Here is a 23076-nt window from a genome sequence, read left to right on the forward strand (position 1 = left end):
CCCTGCAGCAGTGTCCCCACCCTACTGCTCACAGCAGGCTTGGAGACCCCCTCAGATAAATTTGAGAAGCCAAGTGGGGTCTAATAGCCTACCCCACAACCACCACCAGCCCTGGTTGTCTCTGCACAGCTGCCTTCCCTTCTTCCCTGGAAGCAGATGAGATAGATACCATCAGGGCAGTGAAAGCATCCCCCCGTGGCAGGATATCCCAGATGCCCAGCTGAGCGTAAAGCCCTGGGAGCTGCGGCTGTAGCCCCTGGGGTTACGCCTCTCAAGGCCTCTGGAAGCCTGTGCCAGGTGCCTGTTATGCTCAGTGCAGGTCCCAACTGCAGGGCTTCGAGTGGAGCATTGCCCTGAAACTCCCAGGGAGCCAGGTATCACTGCACAGGGCATGTGATCAGCAGGGCAGAGAGGGCTGGAGCAGGTAGTTGTGGCCAAGTGGTGAAGGCGATGGACTAGAAATCCATTGGGGTTTCCCCGCGCAAGTTTGAATCCCGCCAACTAGGGGGCGCAGTCCCCTTTTGGGCTCCCTGCAATGGACCACGCTGCAGCCATGGGCCTCCAGCTACCTGCACAGGGCACCCCGTTGCCCACCACACTTGTTCTTGCCTCCCCCCAGAAACGCCTGCATGGATGGGAATTTCTTCTCCCCATTTACAAGGTGGGCAAGTCAGGTGAAGAGAAAGGGCCAGTAAGAAGTCCACTTTTGTTGGTTGTTGAGCAGAACTCAAGCAGCTGACCTCATCACATATCCCAAGCAGCACAGCCCCACCACATCAGCTGTCTTCCCCACACCTGACACTACAGCTGCTGTGGTGAGTTGACCTTGACTGGCCTCCAGGTGCCCACCAAGCTGCTCTATCACTCCTCCTCGTCAACTGGACAGGGGGTGAGAAAATATAACGAAAGGTGCATGAGTTGAGATAAGGGCAGGGAGATCATTCACCAGTTACCATCATGGGCAAAACAGACTCAACTTGGGGAAATGAATTCAATTTATTACCAATCAAATCAGAGTAGAACAATGAGAAATAGAAACAAATCTTGAAACACCTTGCCCCCACCCCTCCCTTCTTCCCAGGCTCAACTTCACTTCTGATTTCTCTGCCTCCTCCCCCCGAGCAGCACAGAGCATGGGGAATGGGGGTTGTGGTCAGTTCATCACACGTTGTCTCTGCTGCTCCTTCCTCCTCGCTTTCTTCCCCTGCTCCAGCATGGGGTCCCACCCACAGGAGACAGTCCTCCATGAACTTCTCCAATGCAGGTCCTTCCCACGGGCTGCAGTTCTTCACAAACTCCTCCAGCATGGGTCCTTTCCATGGGGGTGCAGTCCTTCAGGAACGGAGTGCTCCAGCGTGGGTCCCCCACAGGCTCACAAGTCCTGCCAGAAAACCTGCTCCAGAGTGGGCTCCTCTCTCCACGGGGTCACAGGTCCTGCCAAGAGCCTCCTCCATCACGGGCTCTCCACGGGGTCACAGCCTCCTTTGGGCACATCCACCTGCTGCGGCGTCGGGTCCTCCACGGGCTGCAAGTGGACATCTGCTCCACCGTGGACCTCCATGGGCTGCAGGGGGACAGCCTGCTTCACCATGGTGTTCACCGCGGGCTGCAGGGGAACCTGCTCTGGTGCCTGGAGCACCTCCTGCCCCTCCTTCTTCACTGACCTTGGTGCCCGCAGAGTTGTTTCTCTCACACATTCTCACTCCTCTCTTGCAGCTGCTGTTGCACAGCAGTTTTTCCCCCCCTTCTTAAATATGTTATCACAGAGGCGCTACCACCATCACTGATTGGCTCAGCTTTGGCCAGTGGCGGGTTGGTCTTGGAGCTGGCTGGCATTGGCTCTATTGTACATGGGGGAATCTTCTGGCATCTTCTCACAGAAGCCAACCCTGCAGCCCCCCTACTACCAAAACTTTGCCATGCAAACTCAATACAGCTACTAATCTCCAAACAGAGTCTGCACAACGTGGCCCTCATTGCTAACGAAGGAGGGATAACGCCTCATGGATTTGAGATCTTGCCTGGGGTCCTGGCGGTATTCGGCCTGAGCCGTCCCCAGCCCTTGCACACATGGACAACCTTTCCCAGGGGAGTTTCCCAAATTTAGCTTAAGGATGAGATGATGAGGGGAGGGTCTATCCTGTCTCCTCCTCTTCTGGGAAAGATGTGGAAGTGCAAAAGAGGGAAAGATGTGGAAGTGCAAAAGAGGACATGGTGGTGACTGTGGCATCAGGAGACCATCCCCTGCCATCACAGACCCTGATGGGTTGGCTCTCTCACCGCGCCCCCTTGAGGTAAGGAGTCTAGTTGAGAGGAGCTTCTTGTGTTTCCCTTGGCCCACAGGCTATAAGTTGCTAGAGAAATGAGGGTGTCTCAGTTCTCAGTTACCAGGAATATTTTTACACCCAATTCCAGTGAACTTCAGGATGGCTCTGCAATGTTGGAGCCTGGACAAGGTAGGTCAACTGCCCTGCACATGGGGTAGGGGCATAGAGTCTCCGAGACATGCAGTCTTGATTGTTAAACAGAAGATTTCAAACCAAGTTACAGTGTGTACCAGAGCCTATTTTCAGGCCAGAGTGGTGTAGAGGAAACAACACTATGCTCTGAACACAGGCATTGTACATACCAACATCCCCTCTGAAGGGGATGAAACCTCACATTTGACCAGCCAGCACTGGAGAGATGGAAAAGATGGCGGAGGATGGAGAGCAAACTCACTCCAGTGTTACTTTGAGACATTATATAAAGATCAGGCATCCTCCCACTGTGCCCCTAAATTGCATACCTGGCTCTGTGAAGCACAGTGTGTGCCTTGGTCTCCACCTAGGCATTCTCAATCTTCATCTTTACCCTGCCACAGCAGCATGCTTTTCTTTCCAGGTCGAACCAGCAGGTCCAGCTCTGGGTCAGACCAAAAACCCCTCTCCTCTGGCTCCTGTACCAACACCACATTGAGGAGCCCAGCCTGGAGCCACCTCAGCAAGAAGAATACACTAGTCTCAGCATGGTGTCCTCCACGGCCCCAGGCAGCTTACACTATATCAGCATTTTTCACCAGCACCCTCATCTGGGATCCCTGGGAAAGAAACTGGTGAGCACCAGGGATTAAGAGATAGCCTGCACCACAAAAGCAGATGTATCATGGCAGGGAATAGAGGAGCAGAGTAGAGCTTGCTTCCTGTCACCCAGGGTTTCAGGGATAGCACCCTGCCTCTGTGCTGTTCTCATCACACCATTCCAGGTTGCACAACGGACCTTAAAAGATGTGGGGCTGTTCTTGTGGGACTCAGCAGCAGGGCTGACGCTTTCCCCCTTACAGGCCTGGGAGCAAGCAGAGATGCCTGGGTTGGGGACATGGAGGTGTTGCCAGAGACTGTGTGGAGCCAGTGTTGCTGTGGGCACTGGGAGGAGCAGGGCAGAGGTCTGTGCCTGTGAGCAATGTTTTGACAGTGAGGAGCAAAGCTCCCTGCCAAGCAGCTGCTCTGTGCTTGCTTCCTTACTGCTGCGAGTTGAAATTGCTGGGGGAAGCTGGGTGGGCAGTTTTAGAGCAGGAGAGGCAAGGCACCATGGAGCCCAGCAAAAGAAAATTTCCTTTCTGTTGCCGGGGAATCAAACCTGGGTCAATTGCTTGGAAGTCAGCTATGCTCACTACTATACCACCAACGCACCTGCGTGAAGTGCTGCCTCCTGCGCCTCCACCTCACAGAATATCTGGCCTCCTCCTCCCAGCCCTCTGCACACACACATGATCTCAAGGTGCTAGGCTGTGTGTGTGCTTCTCTGTGTGTGAGATGTTGGCTAGGGAATCTCAAGCTGCACTAGCCACTAACTAGGGGAGATCAGCAGCAGGGACTGCCCAGGGTTGGAGCAGGACACTGGTGTGGAATAACTGCTGGAGGTGACTTAGAAATTAAAACTTTTCACACACATATTCACACTTTTAGGTAAGGCACAGCATTGAAGATGCTTCCTGGGTGGAGCGCAGCTGACATGCAAGGAAATCCATTCCACGGAATTCCCTAGGCCTGCAACCTTAGATGTTGGTAACACCAGGGGAACTTGGTGTGCTGACTCTAAGAGGTACTGCTCAGAGGGTGGGGTGGTGTGGAGACACTGCAGCCAGGCTCTGCGATTATATGGGAACATAAACTATAGAACTGATAAGCTGCATATTTGCTATCCTGGGCCAACAGCCTGTCATGTTTTTGACAAAATGCTGTACTTTTAGTGAACCTTGCTCATTATAACATCATTATAATACCAAAACACACCTCCATCCCAAAAGCTACCTGCCTCCAAGGTGCGACCACCCCTCACTGAGCTTGCGCTTTGAATTTTCCTAGCTTATACGTTTAAAAGCGAAGCAAGAAAACTTTACACCAATCCTAAAGAAAGGTATGATGACTAGAGTCACTCAAGCTCGAGCTGAAAGGTGAAAGATAGTATGAAATGGCTTAAGAAGAGAGAGAATTTTAGGGAAGACACCATCATGTACCACTCTGACCTCTGGGATCAGTCGACGTGCTGAGCCTCTCTTCCCCTGCATTGGGACACCTTTGGGTAAGATTCGAACACTTCGCTATACCAAGTGCCTCCCTGGGAAACTTAGAAATCTCTATAGAATTGCTTTATTATCTTTTAACACGTTTGTAGCTGGCAGTGTTACTCATACTCTTGGTATTTGCATGTACTTTGCAGACAGTGAATTTATCACCGGTAATCCAAAGAACCTGTGTGTCTGTTGCTCTAATAAACTTCACTCTTCATTAATCTAGCCATGGTCGTTCTCATTGAACACGACCAGACTCTTTAAGTGTGGTCGTGATAGTTCATGCAACACGACTTGACTGGGGGTGCAGTGCATTATTTGTGAAACCGTAGTCGTGAAGTTCAGTACGCTGAACACGACCGGACTTATAACGTTGTCAAATTAACGCTGTCGCTTTAATCAACTTTGCAAAGCTGTTTCAGTGAAAGCCCTGACAGGGCTCTGACAGGCAAACATTGACTCTGATGAGTGGCTACGTATACAGTCCTTAGAAAATAAACCGTTGACCAAGTCTGAGACTAAGACTGGACTTAGCCACACCTAGACTCCTCTCTGAGAAGGAGTTTAGAAAGCAAGTAGGTCCTGTCTGAACCTCATGACACAACGGGAGGGTTTTCCCCTGCCAGCCACTCCTCAGACTCCTACACGACAGTAACTTTTAACGCAACAACTGGACAAATATGGACTGAGCTCTGGGCATGGACTCTGCACAGACCTAGGTACAGCCCAGGATTCAAGGGACCTGCTGGTGTGCATGTGGGATGGAAGGTGTGTGTGTGTGTCCAACACTGATCTCCAGTCCTGAGCATCCAGAGAGGAAGAAAAGGATCAGGCTACCTGTCTTGTTCATGCCTGTGTGAGTGCCAGTGGTATTCTTGGGGGTGCTGATAACGGCACTACTCCCCATCTGCATTCATACACGTGCCAGCTGTGCATGTACTATGCAAGTGTATGTGCATTTGTGTGTATGTACCTGTGGTGGTGTAAGCATAGTTAACAGCCAAACACTCACCAAGCTGGTCACTCCTTTCCTCACCTTCACGGGGATGCAGGGCATAGAAAATAGGATGAGAAAGCTTCCAGGTCAACACAAACACAAGGACATGGCTTAGCAAAAACTGTTGTGGGCAAAAGAGATTCGACTTGGCAGAAATTTATTTATCTCCAGTTGAAATAGATTCACGTAGTGAGAAACAAAAAGACAGCACCTTTCCTCCCTCTTACCCAGGCTCAACTTCACTCCAGTCCAGACTCCTCTACCCGCCCAAGCGGCACAGGGGGGGGATGCATTTTCCCTCTGCTCTTTCTGACCTTTTTTTTTTCTTCCTCCTTTCTCTGTTTGGCTTTTTCTACCCTTTGTGGATTATGTTTTCATAGAAGCCACAAACTTTGCTGCTGGCTCAGCTGTGTCATGTGGTGGGTCCACTGTGGAGATGGAACTGGTTGTGTCTGGCACAGGACAGCCCCTTACCTCTTCTCACAGAGGCCACACTGCAGCACCCCCTCTCCCCTCCACTACCAACCCCTAGCCACGTATAAGCCAATACAGTGCCCATTGGGAATACCTGCTTGGCCCTGCTCCTGGCTGGACCTACAAGTGGGCACAGCAGCAAACAGACTAGGACAGAGAAAGTCCCCAGGTGGTTGAGTCAATTGCATTGGTGTTTCCCAAACTACTACCAGGCTTGTCCTCCTCCCTACCTGTGGCTGGGAAGCTAGGGATTGAGCTACCTGATGGGAAGGGAGAAAAACCTGCATCCCCAGGACACCCACTGCCTCGCAGGGGGAGCTCTGTGCTGTGCTCTGCCTGCTGCTCCACACCCACCCCAGCCTGCCTTGCTGAGGGTCCCTTTGGGAGTGCTGGCTGCTAAGAAAGCAAAGGAGAAGGTGGCAGTGGCAGAGAGAAGGGGCTGAGGGAGTGGGAGAGCCGTGGGCGTGGGGTGCCCAGGGAGCAGGAGCGCAGCAGTGCAGGTGTAAGATGCTGTAAGATGCAAGGGAGAGGCAGCGGTTGTCAGGAGCAGGAACAAAAAGCACTTAGCAGAGGATGGTTTCGATCCATCGACCTCTGGGTTATGGGCCCAGCACACTTCTGCTGCACCACTCTGCTCCCCCCAGCACCTCAGCCAGGACCTCCCCACAGCCCTGCCTGACCCTCCCTGGCACTGCCAGCACCAGTGCTTGTGCTCACGCCTATTTCCCTTCCTCCTGCCTGTGCTCTGCACATAGTTTTCCTTTTCCTAAACAGGTTGAGCTTGCTGCATGAATTTTCTACAAGGTTCTGGACCCTTGCCAGGGACACCTGGCTCACCCCAAACTCCGTGATGTGGATCACTTTTGAAGTGAGACTGCTATTTTATTTGGTCCCCCTCTAGACCCATTTCTGGGGTCAGTGTGGTTTGTCCTCTCACTTCTGAGATGTTTGGATCCCCTTCTAAGTTCGGTTTGTCCTACCGTCTGGGATAGTTTGGCTGCCCTCTGGATTTGGTTTAAAGCTCTTTGTACCATATAAGTGCATATAAGTGATCTATCATAAGTATGTAAGTATATATGGTGTTATATTATTGATAAGTTCACTTTACTAGCACTAAGTTCCTAGTAACCTGTAATATTATATATACCTTTGTTGCTGCTATTATTGAGTGTCGCTGTTATTGATTGTTGCTATTATTTATTGTTGTTATTATTAATTGCTGCTATTGATTGCTGATAATAATTTGTAATAGCTTGAGATATATATATATGTTTGCTTTATCAATCATAGGAATACTTGCTAGTGGTGATTTTTGTGGTATTTCTGGTAATCTGTAATAAAGTAGAGAAATTTCAAGGATAAAGCCTCCATGTCCTTGTGTATTTATGGAATCCTACAAACACACAGTCACAGTCTGTACACAAGCGCAGGCCAGGTAACCCTTTAGGTTGTGATGGCATGAACAGCTCCATGACACCTACAGCTTTGGTCAGCTAAACTGCACCCAGAACTGCATTCACCATATTAGAAGATCTTTTTTCTACATGCCGTGAGTTCAGGCACTGAAGTCTCTTTCTCTAGGATATGGCTTCCTCCCATCTTTGTTCCCCCTGCTTATCTCCTTTATTAGATACAAGAAAAGAAGCAATAGCAATCGTTGGAGCGTCTACTGGGCTTGAGTCACAGCACCCATCCTGCTCCTGCCCCATGCACAAAATCTGTGCAGGGCTTGTAAGATAGATTATCATTGTTGGTTGGATACCATCATTCTGGCCTATACTGCCTCCCTCAAAATGGCATGACAAGCACACATGAAGCCCTTGTTATCCGTCTTCAACTCAGATAATATGATCGCATTTCTAGAGATTTTGTTTTCCACCTCAGTGCTGAAACTACTGGGCCACAGAACTCTTAGAACTATCTAAAAACATGAGAGCAGTGTTCAGCATGGCAAGGGAGACAAAAAAAAGTCAGTCCTGCAGTCATCTATCCAGAGCCAGGATTCTTCAGGGAATGGTCTGAAGGCTTGCTGACAATGTCTCAAAGGCCTCTGTGCAGAATTATGCTCCTGTATACAAGCAGCAGTCACAGCCTGCTCTAAACTGTCAGAGATTCACTGAAGTCTGTGGAACCATGGCTACTTAAAGACACTTCTGATTTCTCCTCCATATATGCCTTCAAGGATAAATGGAAACACAAAAATCTGGAGAAGCCTCATAAGATGGGACCAATGTGTAGGTCTTATTTTCATGTGACAAGGCTCAAATTTTGGTCTCCTTCTGCCTTGCTTGTGAACTTCCTCAAGTCTCAGTCTTGTTAGTTCTTGCACCCAGTGTCCATGATTTCATTTTGGAGAGATGCATTGCACAAGTTTGTACCAGACATAAATGGAGGAGACAGGTTGGATTGGTGATCGTCTTTACAGAAGGATGCTAAATCCTCTTTCATTATTTTTTTTCTGTATATATAAATTACATTTTGATAAATAAGCTTATACTACATATATATTTGGGCATAAGAGTGAACTGCAAAGAGCAATAATGTTAACGTTAACGTTAACGTTAACGTTAACGTTAACGTTAACGTTAACGTTAACGTTAATGTTAATGTTAATGTTAATGTTAACGTTAACGTTAACGTTAATGTTAATGAGGTGGTGATTTGAAACAAGCTTCATAAGTCAACAGTAATTATTTTTATTGAGATTTTAGTGTCAAATACATTCCTCCAGAAATTTTGGACTTTACACTGTCCTGATGCTGCACGAATCACTCCTAACTTTCTGCGTATATATTAATCACAGTAAAATGGCTGCACCTGCTAATACGACTATTGTTCTTGAACCCTTTTTAGTGGCAATTCATTTGATCTGAAAAGCGTCATTGTCTAAATTTTACCTGATAATCTAGGAATTGTACTCCACAATTAATGAGGAGAAAAATCACTTTTTAAAGTGTATTAAATGGATCCAAAATTAGGTGTAAAAGATGCACCTTAAAGTCTGATATGCTTTTTAGATCCAAGTCTGTAAACTGGTGAGAGATATTAATTGAAATTGTTTCAATGATGTTCAGGGTTGCTGTTTTTTTAATAAGCAAAAAACATTTTCCAGCAAAATTGTTTTCACCCTGATGAACTCACAAGGATGATAATGACAATTCTCATTTAAAAAAATAAGAATAATAAGACAAAAAACACTAGTATTTTAAAAATCACTATCTAGATATATTTATTTTATTATAGTATGATTATCTCAACAAGTTATTAAAAGTAGTGAACTAAATAATGTCTCATATTTGTTTTCACCTGTATTTTGCCTTTACATAGCATGTGAAAACAACTCTAAATATATTTTTCACAGAATTAAAAGGAAGCTGTTGAAATTGGCCTAACAGAAATATCATATGCATTTCTTTAGGGTCACAGGATAATGCAGGTTGGAAGGGACCTCAGGAGGTCTCTAGTACAACGTCCTGCTCGAAGCAGAATCAGCTGTGAGGTCAGAGGAGAATCAGCTATGAGGTCAGCTTTATCCTATCAGGTCTTGAAAAATGTCCCAGGGTTTTTCCTGCAGAGCTGCTCCTCAGCCCATCAGTCCCCGGCTCATATTGCTGCAAGGTCTTCCTCATTCCTAGGGGTGGGACTTTGTATTTGTCTTTCTTGAATTTCATGACTATCCTCTTGGCCCATTCTTCTGGCCTGTCCAGGTCCCTCTGGATGGCATCCCTGCCAGATTTATTATCTGGCAGATTTATCCCTGCCAGAATTATAGAAGCATGGGGAATATTTGCCAGATTTCAGTCAATTTTAGAAAAACATTTTGGGCAACTAAATTACTGGATTAAAATTCAGGAAAAATGTTGATGTCTACCAGGTTTGTAAATATTTAATTTCCAAACAACAACTTTTCCTTTAGAAATAGTTCAATATATATTTTCAAAATAAAATGTTAATTTTAAGACATTAAGTGGATATGAACAAACTAAAACATTTTGATTCAGGATGAGTGACAGCAACTAACCATAGCCCAAAATTAAAATGGGGAATGACCTGACTTGTCAAGAAACACAAAGAGGAGCAGGTGGATAGACTAGATAACTAGTCTACCGGTCTAGACGGTCATTGTCATGCTGCTTTCTCTAGCCCATAGGAGGGAACTTTTGTGAGCTTGCAGTATAGCTAATTGAAAAAGGAGATTTTTTTCATGCTATTTCCAGGAGGGCTGAATTATTTTTTCCTTCGTATGTTCTTCCTCTGATCTGAAGATGAATAGAAGACTTAAAGGACTTGCCTGAAGTGGGAGGAGAATTCAATAGGATGAGTTTAGTTTCTTTGTTTTCTTTTGTTTTGAGGGGAAGCTTGCATCAACAAATGCCAGCAATCAGTAGTTTGGCTGTTTTCTGAATTTCCCAGCATGTTACTTCAGAGGTGTTTGTGCCTCAGAAGGAAGGCCTCCATGCTTTCCTAAGGAGTAATCTGCACTAAACTTGTCTGTAGGGAAACTAACTGCAAGCTCAGATCACAGGTATAATATGTGAAGTTACAGAACTTATCCTTGAATATTCCCTAGAAGAAAACTTCTCTAACCTAACTTTTAGCTGCTTACAAGCTGGAAGCTTGGTCTCAGCTCAAAACTCAGGATCCATCTGTAGTTGGTGGAGAAGGATAAGCATACCTGCAATTTACCTCCTCTCATCCTCAGAGAGGTGTCAAGCACAACAGGATGAATTTTCCTCAAAGAGAATTTAAAAAAATTTCTCAGACCTTCATGTAACATATATAGGGAGAAGTAAAATGAGAGTTTTTTGCAGTGAACTCCATCACCAGAACTCCACTTCTGAACAACAGAAACAGGAACTTCTGGAAGAGAACTCAGCTGATCGCCCTTTGTCTGCTGCATCAGGATGAAATCAGACATTATCTAGAAGTACCTGCCTCCCTCCATATAGGGATTTATCCTGGATGCCTTGATGATTAAATTTGATGCAGAAGTTAATAGTTCCTACAAAGATAAATGCCTCTGCCTCAGGGAGTGATCCCTAGATTTCAGGAGTACAGAGTCACTCACATTTACTGGTGGTGGTGGCTAGCATCCTAATGGGTGCTTGTGCTGACACTACATAGCGCGCTCAGCCCAAGTCTCCTCTTGGCCCTGTGTGATGTTCTTGCGTGTCTCAGACATAATACTTCTTTTTTCTGGGTGTTGCTTTTCCATTGAAAGTGCCCCAAACAGAATGAATGGTGGAATGCAGCTTTTCAGAGTAATGATTTTGTACATACTGTGATGCTGATGGTATGTGTTTCATTCCCAAGGTTATAGGAGGGTGCTGAGTGCAGGTGTTATAAAACAAAGGAGAGATTAAACACTTCTGGAAGACTATTTTGGTGAAAGGAGCCAAACCTTGCCTTCACCCAAAGTCCAAGCCTATTATCTAGATTATAGGCAGCACCTCTGGAAAGTGATGTCAGCCTGTGATGACTACCATAGTGTTGAGACTAGAAGAGGAGTTTCCAAACACACATAATCTGGAACAGAGGAACCTGGAATTACCAAAAAACCCCACCCAAACTCTTAAAAAAATTGCACATGCCCAAACATTAGTCAATGACATTAGCCAAGAACTAATGAGAAAATGGTTGCATTTAGAATCGATGGATATTAATTTAGCTGCTGTATCTCACATAGACAATTTCAAATTTGATGACTTTTAAGAGATTCTGAGAGCTGTGGTCAAGTGTGTGTTAAGAGTAGCTGAATCCAGTGCTAGGGAATTCCTACAGTCCTGGATGGAGGAGTTGAACCCTTACCCTCGTTTTCATGTCCTGCTAGCAGTGAGCCTGAGCATGAGTTCCCAATAGGTGCATGTACACACACACTCACACAGAGCCACAAATGGACCAATACGGACAGAAGGATGCTATCTTTACAGGTCTCCACGTAACACAGACAGCACGAATGTGGATGTCTACTAATAGAAAATCCCCTTCATGGCTTTCTCTGTCTACCAGACCTTTTGTCTCCCCAGTTTTGGTCTCCCAGGACCTTGGTCTTTTCGATGTCTGATATCCAGACTCCCAGTCTGTCCAGCAGCTGGACTTTGGACTTATGGTCTCTCCAGCATCTTGCTCCCTGGCACCAGTCTCTCAATTTTTGGCCCCTAAACTTCTGTCACGCCAGAATCTGGCTTTCAGGCCTCTTGTCCTACTCAATAGCTTTATGCTCATTACCAAATTACTCACATATATGCACATAAAAGGGAAAATCTTGAGGCAGGACATAGAAAGGAAAATAGTTTAATAAAAAGGTGGCACAGATTGTGGTAACCAGATGCAGTGGTTGGCCAGACAAGTGTATTGATCAACAGCCTGCTTATGCATAACCAGTCCCTTTTATCTCCTTTCCTCTTCATTTTTCTGTGCTTGATATCTTTCTTTACCTTCCTTTGGCCTTTTCCCTAAAAAACCTGTAACATCTCCAATTCTTTTGTTTAATCCCAAATTTTCATTCCACCCCCAGGCTTCCTACAGTAAATTCTATACTACTTTACACAGTAGTCCCTTTTAGTTTGCATAGCACTTGGGAGAGTTTAATCTACTGAATCACCTTAGTAAGTGTTGTGGCTTAGCCCCAGTCGGCAATTAAGTACCACACAGCCTCTCGCTCACCCTCCCCCCCACCCCGGTGTGATGGAGGAGAGAATGAGAAGAGCAAAAGTAAGAAAACTCGTGGGTTGAGATAAGAACCGTTTAAAAATTGGAACAAAATAATAATAATAATAAATTGTAATGAGAAGGAAAACAACAAGAGAGCGAGAGAGGAACAAAACCCAAGGGAAAAAAAAAAAGTGATACAACCACTCACCACCCGCTGACCGATGCCCAGCCAGTCCCCGAGCAGCGACCGCTACCCCCCCCCGGACAACTCCCCCCCAGTTTATATACTGAGCATGACGTCATATGGTATGGAATAGTCCTTTGGTCAGTTTGGCTCAAGTAGCCTGGCTGTGCCCCCTCCCAGTTTCTTGTGCACCTGGCAGAGCATGGGAAGCTGAAAAGTCCTTGACCAGTGTAAACAGCACTTAGCAACAGCCAAAACATCAGCGTCTTAGCAATATTATTCTCATACTAAAATCCAAACCACAGCACTATACCAGCTACTAGGAAGAAAATTAACTCTATCCCAGCCGAAACGAGGACATAGATTTCTGTACAGTGACAATGGCTCAGTCATTCACCTTTGATGGTCTTAGGGGTGACTGATTCAGATGGATCAGGTTGTCAGCATTCTCCACCCTGTCATTGTTCCTCTGATCACGGTCTGTGTCCATTTTGAACAGTCATTAGCCAGATATCCTTACGGGGTGCTTATGTGCAGTTTATCATAGCTTATCCTTGCATTTGGAGAGAAGGGATGGGCCTGGAAACCTTAGAGATAGCAGTTTTTTCACAGAGAGCTTTTTTCAGTGCTCTTTTCCTTTCCTGGTTCCTCAGACAGTAAATGAAGGGGTTTAGGATGGGAGTGACAATAGTACACACAGCTGACACAAGCTTATTCAAGTCAAAAGGGTCGATCTTGGGCCGGGCATACATGCAGAGGGTGGCTTAGAAGGAAATGGTGACCACAGTTGGGTGAGAAGAACACATGGAGAAGGCTTTCTTCTTACTCTGGGTATTGGGGTTGTGCAGGATTGTCATGATAATTAATAGGTAGGAGACAATAGTGATGAAGAGGGGAACAAGCAGTATGAATAAGGCCAACACAAAAGTCCACCATCTCTGCCAGTGACATATCCGTGCAGGCGAGGTTCAGCACAGAGCTAATGTCACAGAAAAAATGGTTGATAGCATGGGGACCACAGAACTTCAACTAAGAAATGAAGGAAATCTTGATCAAAGACAGAGTGAACCCGCTGAACCAGGAGACAACTACCAGGTATATGCACATTTGGTATGTCATCATGACTGGAGAGTGCAATGGCTGACAGATGGCCACATAGCGATCATATGCCATTGCAGAGAGAAGGACACACTCAGTGCACATGAAGGAGCTGAAGAAAAACAGTTGGGTCATGCATCCCACAAAGGAAATACTCCTGTCTTCAGCGATGAAATTTGCCGAGAGTTTAGGGATAGTGACTGAGATATACCAGACCTCAATGAAGGAGAGGTGACCAAGGAAAAATTACATGGGTTTGTAGAGCTCCCAGTTTGTCTTGATCAGGGCAATGATGACCACGTTCTCCAAAACAGTTAAAATGTAGGTCAGCAGAAATGCTATGGAGAACAATACATGTAAGTCTGCTAGGGCTGGGAAGCCTGGCAAGAGGAATGTGTGGACCTGAGTAGAATTCTTTTCCTCCATGCAGAGAATTGCAGAGCTGAGCCTTGGAGATTAAACAAAACATAGACCAGGAAAAAAGAAAGCAGAGTATAAGACAGTTAAAAGTTAAACAAAAATTCCAATCCCTAGATAGGATTTGTCTGACTAAGCTTTAGATGCTTGCCTTGTAGGTTGGAAGTAAATAAACTTGGAAGTAATGATATTTTAGTATCATAGAATCATAGAATCATTTAGGTGGAAGAAGACCCTTAAGTCATCAAGTCCAACCGTTAACCTAACGCTGCCAAGTCCACCATTAACCACATCTACATGTCTTTTACATACTCCCAGAGATGGTGACTCAACCAATTCTCTGGGCAGCCTGTTCCAACACTTGACAACCCTTTTGGTGAAGAAATTTTTCCTAATATCCAATCTAAACCTCCCCTTGTGCAACTTGAGGCCGTTTCCTCTTGTCCTATCACTTGTTACTTGAGAGAAGAGACCAACACTCACCTCGTTACAATCTCCTTTCAGGTAGTTGTAGAGAGCGATGAGGTCTCCCCTGAGCCTCTTTTTCTGCAGGCTAAACAACCCCAGTTCCCTCAGCTGCTCCTCATAAAACTTGTTCTCTAGACCCTTCACCAGCTTTGTTGCTCTTCTTTGGACATGCTCCAGCACCTCAATGTCTTTATTGTAGTGAGGGGCCCAGAACTGAACACAGTATTCAAGGTACGGGCTCACCTTATGGAAAAGGACAAGAAACAAAATCAATAATGCATGACAGAATTAATCCTCTTGGAATATGGGAATGTTTCTGAACTGTTCATTCCTCTTTTCCTATTCTTTTTAATTATGTATATGATGACCATGACTAGAAACATCGTCACCACTGTTGTGGCTTCGGTTTACTCCTGTTCACTGGAATTCTGGAATTAGTCCTCGGAGACCTGCTCTAGTCCTCCACGATGCTGCCCAAGACTGTAGCTGTTTGGATCACTGCAGATGTAATCATTTCTGTTAACAGCTGCATTGTGCAATTTTACTGGTTTTTGTGTTCTGACAGCTGCGAAGTACTGCATCAATGCTTAATAACCATTTCTTAACCCTAAGTAAAACTCTCCACTATACAACACTTACCAAAGGTCAGATTTGGCTCCCGTGATGAGGAGGACTGGGATGTCTGGATTACTTTTAAGTATAATGGTAACAATGACATCCGTTGTCCCAATGGACGTAACCATTTCTTTTGTGATTTCATCCCTCTGATCAATCTTTCTTGCAGTGACGCTAGCCCGATGAAACCACTTGTCTAGGTCACCACATCTAACATGAGATGTTTCCAGCAGAGCTATTCAACTCTTTATTAGTTTCATCTATAGTCACTGGGGATGAGCACCTCCAAAAGCGAAATTATTCCATGTGAAGATTGTGTTAAGAAAAGATGAAGACAGTGAACTTTAACATCTAGGAGAATTGTCCCCCTGGTTTGCTGAAGGCAAGACTGCTGCTTTTCCCCATTCCCCAGACACAGCCAGGAGTGAGATGCTTGCCTTGTAGGTTCCCCTTTCAGTTAATGGAAAGAAACAGGCAGTTCATCTGACCTACTGACACCTACTTTAGGATGACATACACTGCATCAAAAGTGCAGGTCCGGTAATAACAAGGGGAACGTAGGTGACTAATACAGGAATAGGCATCCAAGTAGAAGCCATTTATAGTACATTCTGATGAATCCCACCCCCAATTCCTATGTTCATCTTCATTGTAATTGTTTACTAAATCTTTGGTCAAATTTTCAAAGGCATTAATGGGAGCTAGATAAACTAAGCATCTAGCCTTCAGGATCCAGGTGTCTCAGAACTGTGATCCTGAAGTTATTGGAAAGTAAGAGCTGGTCGTCCTCTATCACTATTTTTGCCTGTTGAAACAGTTTGCATGTGGAATGTACTATTTTTTTGAAACAGGAAAATTTACAAGAATTGGTACAAGAATTGTCAAAACTATATAATGTTAAATAATAATAACAATTTTCAATGTTAAAACTATAATGTTAAAACTGTATTGATAACGTTAAAACTATATTGATGGATCATTTCCTAGGAAAATGAGAAATTAAAAGAATTTATTTCAGCTTGAGAAGAAAAAATTAAATAATGATGCAGAAATTCTAGTTCCTGGATATTGACCACAGGTGGCTCACTCCTTAATCATTCCTTTATAAAACATCATTGAAATATTTGAGTTCACAAACTGGGTTTACATCCCAACTAACACGACCATATCCTAGATTAAATCCAGGATTTTCCTTAAATCATCCAGAAGCAGACCCCTTGCTTGGTGTGTTCTCTTCCAACTACTTGACACATCTGTCTTCAGATGGGATGACTCATTATCAAGAAGTGCCCAACTCTGTCATTAGTCACAGAAAAGTGAACTGACTAGATGTTAGACACCAGACGTTAAGAAAGAACGATCCTGTCCTTGATAATTTACTCTCATTTAACTGCAATAAGATCTGGACACCTAGCTCCTTATGGTCCACGACAACCAGCCTTTCTATGGTTTTGCCATGGTGAGAGATGAAAGTAACAGATTTTCTATTACTGTTGATGTTTATGTTAGTCTTGTTATTTTGTTGCTTAATTTAAGAGTCTTGTTTGTGGCTTTTTTTCTTTTTTCAACATCTTTTTAAGATGGTAATCAATCACAACTGTTACAGGCCAAGCTTTGTATCTAGGACTTCATTTAGGCACAAATATTAGCTACCCAACGTCAGGCTGCCCAAACCAAAGTATACTGTTTGTTCTTAAAAGACAAACAATAGGCTCCTGATCTTGATGTTGCCAGGTGCTGCACGCACTGCTCTCTGCCACAGCTATGGCTACACACACTGACTGTGTCTAGCTAATGTAACAAGAAGGATGGGATTCATCAACCTTAATGTAGACATCCAGCTTCTAGGCATCTAACTCAAACTAGCACTTTATGCCTCTTCTATAGTCTATAGAGGGAACTAGGCACTACCAGTGGGAGATTCATCTCCTCCTAATACAGGTGTCTAGACAAGGACAGACCTATCACATCCTACCTAGGAGATGACATCTGCTGATGACAAAGGGTGTCTAGAGCACTGACTCAGATGTAGTGGTTCTCGTGTGGACACCTGAATTCCACCCTTGCTCCTTCACTTAGGGCAATATTGTTATGAACTTCTATTATCTTAGGCAATCTGAATAATCACATCAAAGTAAGGGTTAAAAGAATTTTTTCAGGAAAGAATAGTAATGAGAAGAAATGGATCAAAACAATATTCTGTTTCTGTCTTTCTGTTGCAGTCCCTGCCCTGCCACCTCTCTCTCTTCTCTCGGCTCTCACATTACTTCTCTCTTTCTTATACCTTCTCTCTCTTTCCCTCCTATTTATCTGTCATACACTGAAATTTTTAGACATATATCTTGCAATCTAACTTTTAAACATTTCTAAGTAGTATAATTTCTAACTGTAAGAAAAGACAACTACCTCCCCAGATCTCCAGCGTATTATTTAAAAACCCAAATGTACCTTTTCGTAAGTTTCTTTTTCCAGTAAGAGACTATAAAGTGTCAATGACTTCATTATAAAACAAAAGGAAACGTTGGCTGTATGGAACCGTGAAACAGTGGAGTTCAAGATCCTGGGAGGGAATAAAAACCAACAGCATAGTACAGGCCTTTTACTCAGGACAGCAGACTTCAGTACATTCAGGAAATGGGCTTGCCTGAACAGGGAACACATAATGGAGCTCCAATGCAAAAAGGCAGCATACAGGAGATGGAAACAAAGCAGGGATTTAGAAACTACGAAGACGGGATTTAGAAGCACTTTCTAGAGATATAGGCATTGGGTTAGGAAAGCCAAAGCTCAGCTACAGTTCAGAGCAGCAAAACACATCAAGGGCAACAAGAAGAGCTTCTACTGCTACATCAGTAGTCAAAGGTTGAACAAGGAAAATGGGACCTTGTTGCTGAATGACACAGGTGAGTAAGTGACAGCAGACACAGGTAAAGCAGAGATACTTAATGCCTTCTCTGTCTCAGTCTTCACCAACAAGGTACACTCTTGTCAAATCTGCAGATGACTCCACTTGCTGGGGACCAGTTGATATGCTCATGGGCAGGGATGCCATCATCCCTGATGATGGGCAGAGATGTTTCCAGCAGAGCTATTCAACTCTTTATTAGCTTCATCTATAGTCACTGGGGATGAACACCTCCAAAAGTGAAATTATTCCATGTGGAGATTGTGTTAAGAAAAGAGGAAGACAGTGAACTTTAACATCTAGGAGAATTGTCCCCCTGGTTTGCTGAAGGCAAGACTGCTGCTTTTCCCCATTCCCCAGACCCAGCTAGGAGTCCGTATTCCCAGTACCTGCACACATACACAGCACTCTTGCAGCCTTCCACACAAATCAACACAGGCTCCGAGCAGTGCCTTTACCACACGGATCCATGCCCAGACCCTGGACCGGTCTCTGTCTCTAGCTGGGGCTCTTTCCAGATGCTGGTCTCCTCCTACCCATGGGCTAGTCCAGCTTGAAGCTCACCAGTAGATCACACACCCACAGTGTCATACACAGGACACCAATACAGAAAAAAGTTCAGAACACAGTTTGATGAGTCACATCTTGGTGATCAGGCACAAGTCTTGGCCAGAGCTTACCAACCAGCAGCTTTTTTGCACCTGACCTGCCCCTTTTTGTCCCCATCCTCTCCTGTTTGTCAGGCCTGCTCCACCCTGCTCTCTTTCTCTGCCCCTGTCTCCACCCAAAAGAAACCTCACCTTCCCCTAGTAACTTTTCCCTCTTTGTCCCAGTTTTGCTATACGTATACACAAATTTGGAATTTCTTGGTATGACTGTTAGGTAGGTCATCTCAGACTTGCATGGTATCCCTTTGTGCGGTTACCTATGTACTGTCATCCTACTCCATGCCCTGAAATGTCCTCAGACTCCCTTTTTTCATCTGTGAAGTTTGGCCATTTCTCACATCACTCCGCCTTAACCACCCATGTACCCCAGCCACCCCTCACAGAGCTCTCTAGCTTTTGATATCCACCATGTCCAGCAGTGTCTCATGTTTTGTCTAGCAGTTTTCCACATCCTGTTCAGTTAGCTGAGCCTCAAGCCAGAGAGGGCCCTGTCAGTGGTCTGCATACCAAAACAGATCAGTGTCCAAAGGTGGAGTAATCACTTTCCAGAGTGATTAACGTCTTAAGATTAACGATCTTAACGTCTGGTGTCTAACATCTAGTCAGTTCACTTTTCTGTGACTAATGACAGAGTTGGGCACTTCTTGATAATGAGTCATCCCATCTGAAGACAGATGTGTCAAGTAGTTGGAAGAGAACACACCAAGCAAGGGGTCTGCTTCTGGATGATTTAAGGAAAATCCTGGATTTAATCTAGGATATGGTCGTGTTAGTTGGGATGTAAACCCAGTTTGTGAACTCAAATATTTCAATGATGTTTTATAAAGGAATGATTAAGGAGTGAGCCACCTGTGGTCAATATCCAGGAACTAGAATTTCTGCATCATTATTTAATTTTTTCTTCTCAAGCTGAAATAAATTCTTTTAATTTCTCATTTTCCTAGGAAATGATCCATCAATATAGTTTTAACGTTATCAATACAGTTTTAACATTATAGTTTTAACATTGAAAATTGTTATTATTATTTAACATTATATAGTTTTGACAATTCTTGTACCAATTCTTGTAAATTTTCCTGTTTCAAAAAAATAGTACATTCCACATGCAAACTGTTTCAACAGGCAAAAATAGTGATAGAGGACGACCAGCTCTTACTTTCCAATAACTTCAGGATCACAGTTCTGAGACACCTGGATCCTGAAGGCTAGATGCTTAGTTTATCTAGCTCCCATTAATGCCTTTGAAAATTTGACCAAAGATTTAGTAAACAATTACAATGAAGATGAACATAGGAATTGGGGGTGGGATTCATCAGAATGTACTATAAATGGCTTCTACTTGGATGCCTATTCCTGTATTAGTCACCTACGTTCCCCTTGTTATTACCGGACCTGCACTTTTGATGCAGTGTATGTCATCCTAAAGTAGGTGTCAGTAGGTCAGATGAACTGCCTGTTTCTTTCCATTAACTGAAAGGGGAACCTACAAGGCAAGCATCTCACTCCTGGCTGTGTCTGGGGAATGGGGAAAAGCAGCAGTCTTGCCTTCAGCAAACCAGGGGGACAATTCTCCTAGATGTTAAAGTTCACTGTCTTCATCTTTTCTTAACACAATCTTCACATGGAATAATTTCGCTTTTGGAGGTGCTCATCCCCAGTGACTATAGATGAAACTAATAAAGAGTTGAATAGCTCTGCTGGAAACATCTCATGTTAGATGTGGTGACCTAGACAAGTGGTTTCATCGGGCTAGCGTCACTGCAAGAAAGATTGATCAGAGGGATGAAATCACAAAAGAAATGGTTACGTCCATTGGGACAACGGATGTCATTGTTACCATTATACTTAAAAGTAATCCAGACATCCCAGTCCTCCTCATCACGGGAGCCAAATCTGACCTTTGGTAAGTGTTGTATAGTGGAGAGTTTTACTTAGGGTTAAGAAATGGTTATTAAGCATTGATGCAGTACTTCGCAGCTGTCAGAACACAAAAACCAGTAAAATTGCACAATGCAGCTGTTAACAGAAATGATTACATCTGCAGTGATCCAAACAGCTACAGTCTTGGGCAGCATCGTGGAGGACTAGAGCAGGTCTCCGAGGACTAATTCCAGAATTCCAGTGAACAGGAGTAAACCGAAGCCACAACAGTGGTGACGATGTTTCTAGTCATGGTCATCATATACATAATTAAAAAGAATAGGAAAAGAGGAATGAACAGTTCAGAAACATTCCCATATTCCAAGAGGATTAATTCTGTCATGCATTATTGATTTTGTTTCTTGTCCTTTTCCATAAGGTGAGCCCGTACCTTGAATACTGTGTTCAGTTCTGGGCCCCTCACTACAATAAAGACATTGAGGTGCTGGAGCATGTCCAAAGAAGAGCAACAAAGCTGGTGAAGGGTCTAGAGAACAAGTTTTATGAGGAGCAGCTGAGGGAACTGGGGTTGTTTAGCCTGCAGAAAAAGAGGCTCAGGGGAGACCTCATCGCTCTCTACAACTACCTGAAAGGAGATTGTAACGAGGTGAGTGTTGGTCTCTTCTCTCAAGTAACAAGTGATAGGACAAGAGGAAACGGCCTCAAGTTGCACAAGGGGAGGTTTAGATTGGATATTAGGAAAAATTTCTTCACCAAAAGGGTTGTCAAGTGTTGGAACAGGCTGCCCAGAGAATTGGTTGAGTCACCATCTCTGGGAGTATGTAAAAGACATGTAGATGTGGTTAATGGTGGACTTGGCAGCGTTAGGTTAACGGTTGGACTTGATGACTTAAGGGTCTTCTTCCACCTAAATGATTCTATGATTCTATGATACTAAAATATCATTACTTCCAAGTTTATTTACTTCCAACCTACAAGGCAAGCATCTAAAGCTTAGTCAGACAAATCCTATCTAGGGATTGGAATTTTTGTTTAACTTTTAACTGTCTTATACTCTGCTTTCTTTTTTCCTGGTCTATGTTTTGTTTAATCTCCAAGGCTCAGCTCTGCAATTCTCTGCATGGAGGAAAAGAATTCTACTCAGGTCCACACATTCCTCTTGCCAGGCTTCCCAGCCCTAGCAGACTTACATGTATTGTTCTCCATAGCATTTCTGCTGACCTACATTTTAACTGTTTTGGAGAACGTGGTCATCATTGCCCTGATCAAGACAAACTGGGAGCTCTACAAACCCATGTAATTTTTCCTTGGTCACCTCTCCTTCATTGAGGTCTGGTATATCTCAGTCACTATCCCTAAACTCTCGGCAAATTTCATCGCTGAAGACAGGAGTATTTCCTTTGTGGGATGCATGACCCAACTGTTTTTCTTCAGCTCCTTCATGTGCACTGAGTGTGTCCTTCTCTCTGCAATGGCATATGATCGCTATGTGGCCATCTGTCAGCCATTGCACTCTCCAGTCATGATGACATACCAAATGTGCATATACCTGGTAGTTGTCTCCTGGTTCAGCGGGTTCACTCTGTCTTTGATCAAGATTTCCTTCATTTCTTAGTTGAAGTTCTGTGGTCCCCATGCTATCAACCATTTTTTCTGTGACATTAGCTCTGTGCTGAACCTCGCCTGCACGGATATGTCACTGGCAGAGATGGTGGACTTTTGTGTTGGCCTTATTCATACTGCTTGTTCCCCTCTTCATCACTATTGTCTCCTACCTATTAATTATCATGACAATCCTGCACAACCCCAATACCCAGAGTAAGAAGAAAGCCTTCTCCATGTGTTCTTCTCACCCAACTGTGGTCACCATTTCCTTCTAAGCCACCCTCTGCATGTATGCCCGGCCCAAGATCGACCCTTTTGACTTGAATAAGCTTGTGTCAGCTGTGTGTACTATTGTCACTCCCATCCTAAACCCCTTCATTTACTGTCTGAGGAACCAGGAAAGGAAAAGAGCACTGAAAAAAGCTCTCTGTGAAAAAACTGCTATCTCTAAGGTTTCCAGGCCCATCCCTTCTCTCCAAATGCAAGGATAAGCTATGATAAACTGCACATAAGCACCCCGTAAGGATATCTGGCTAATGACTGTTCAAAATGGACACA

At 44.4% G+C, this 23076-nt stretch overlaps 1 non-coding gene and 2 pseudogenes across 1 annotated transcript; 2 read left to right on the top strand and 1 right to left on the bottom strand.

Annotated features, from left to right (window-relative positions):
- The first annotated feature begins 424 nt into the window (after positions 1-424).
- TRNAS-AGA (transfer RNA serine (anticodon AGA)) lies at positions 425-506 on the top strand. Its single transcript has one exon. It is a non-coding gene; the product is annotated as a tRNA-Ser (tRNA).
- Positions 507-13409: 12903 nt separating this feature from the next.
- Positions 13410-14385, bottom strand: LOC142411952 (olfactory receptor 6B1-like; annotated as a pseudogene).
- A 7648-nt stretch (positions 14386-22033) lies between these two features.
- On the top strand, positions 22034-23009 carry LOC142411953 (olfactory receptor 6B1-like; annotated as a pseudogene).
- The last annotated feature ends 67 nt before the right edge of the window (positions 23010-23076 follow it).

The sequence above is a fragment of the Mycteria americana genome, chromosome 6, assembly GCF_035582795.1.
Source record: "Mycteria americana isolate JAX WOST 10 ecotype Jacksonville Zoo and Gardens chromosome 6, USCA_MyAme_1.0, whole genome shotgun sequence".
NCBI classification, from domain to species: domain Eukaryota; kingdom Metazoa; phylum Chordata; class Aves; order Ciconiiformes; family Ciconiidae; genus Mycteria; species Mycteria americana.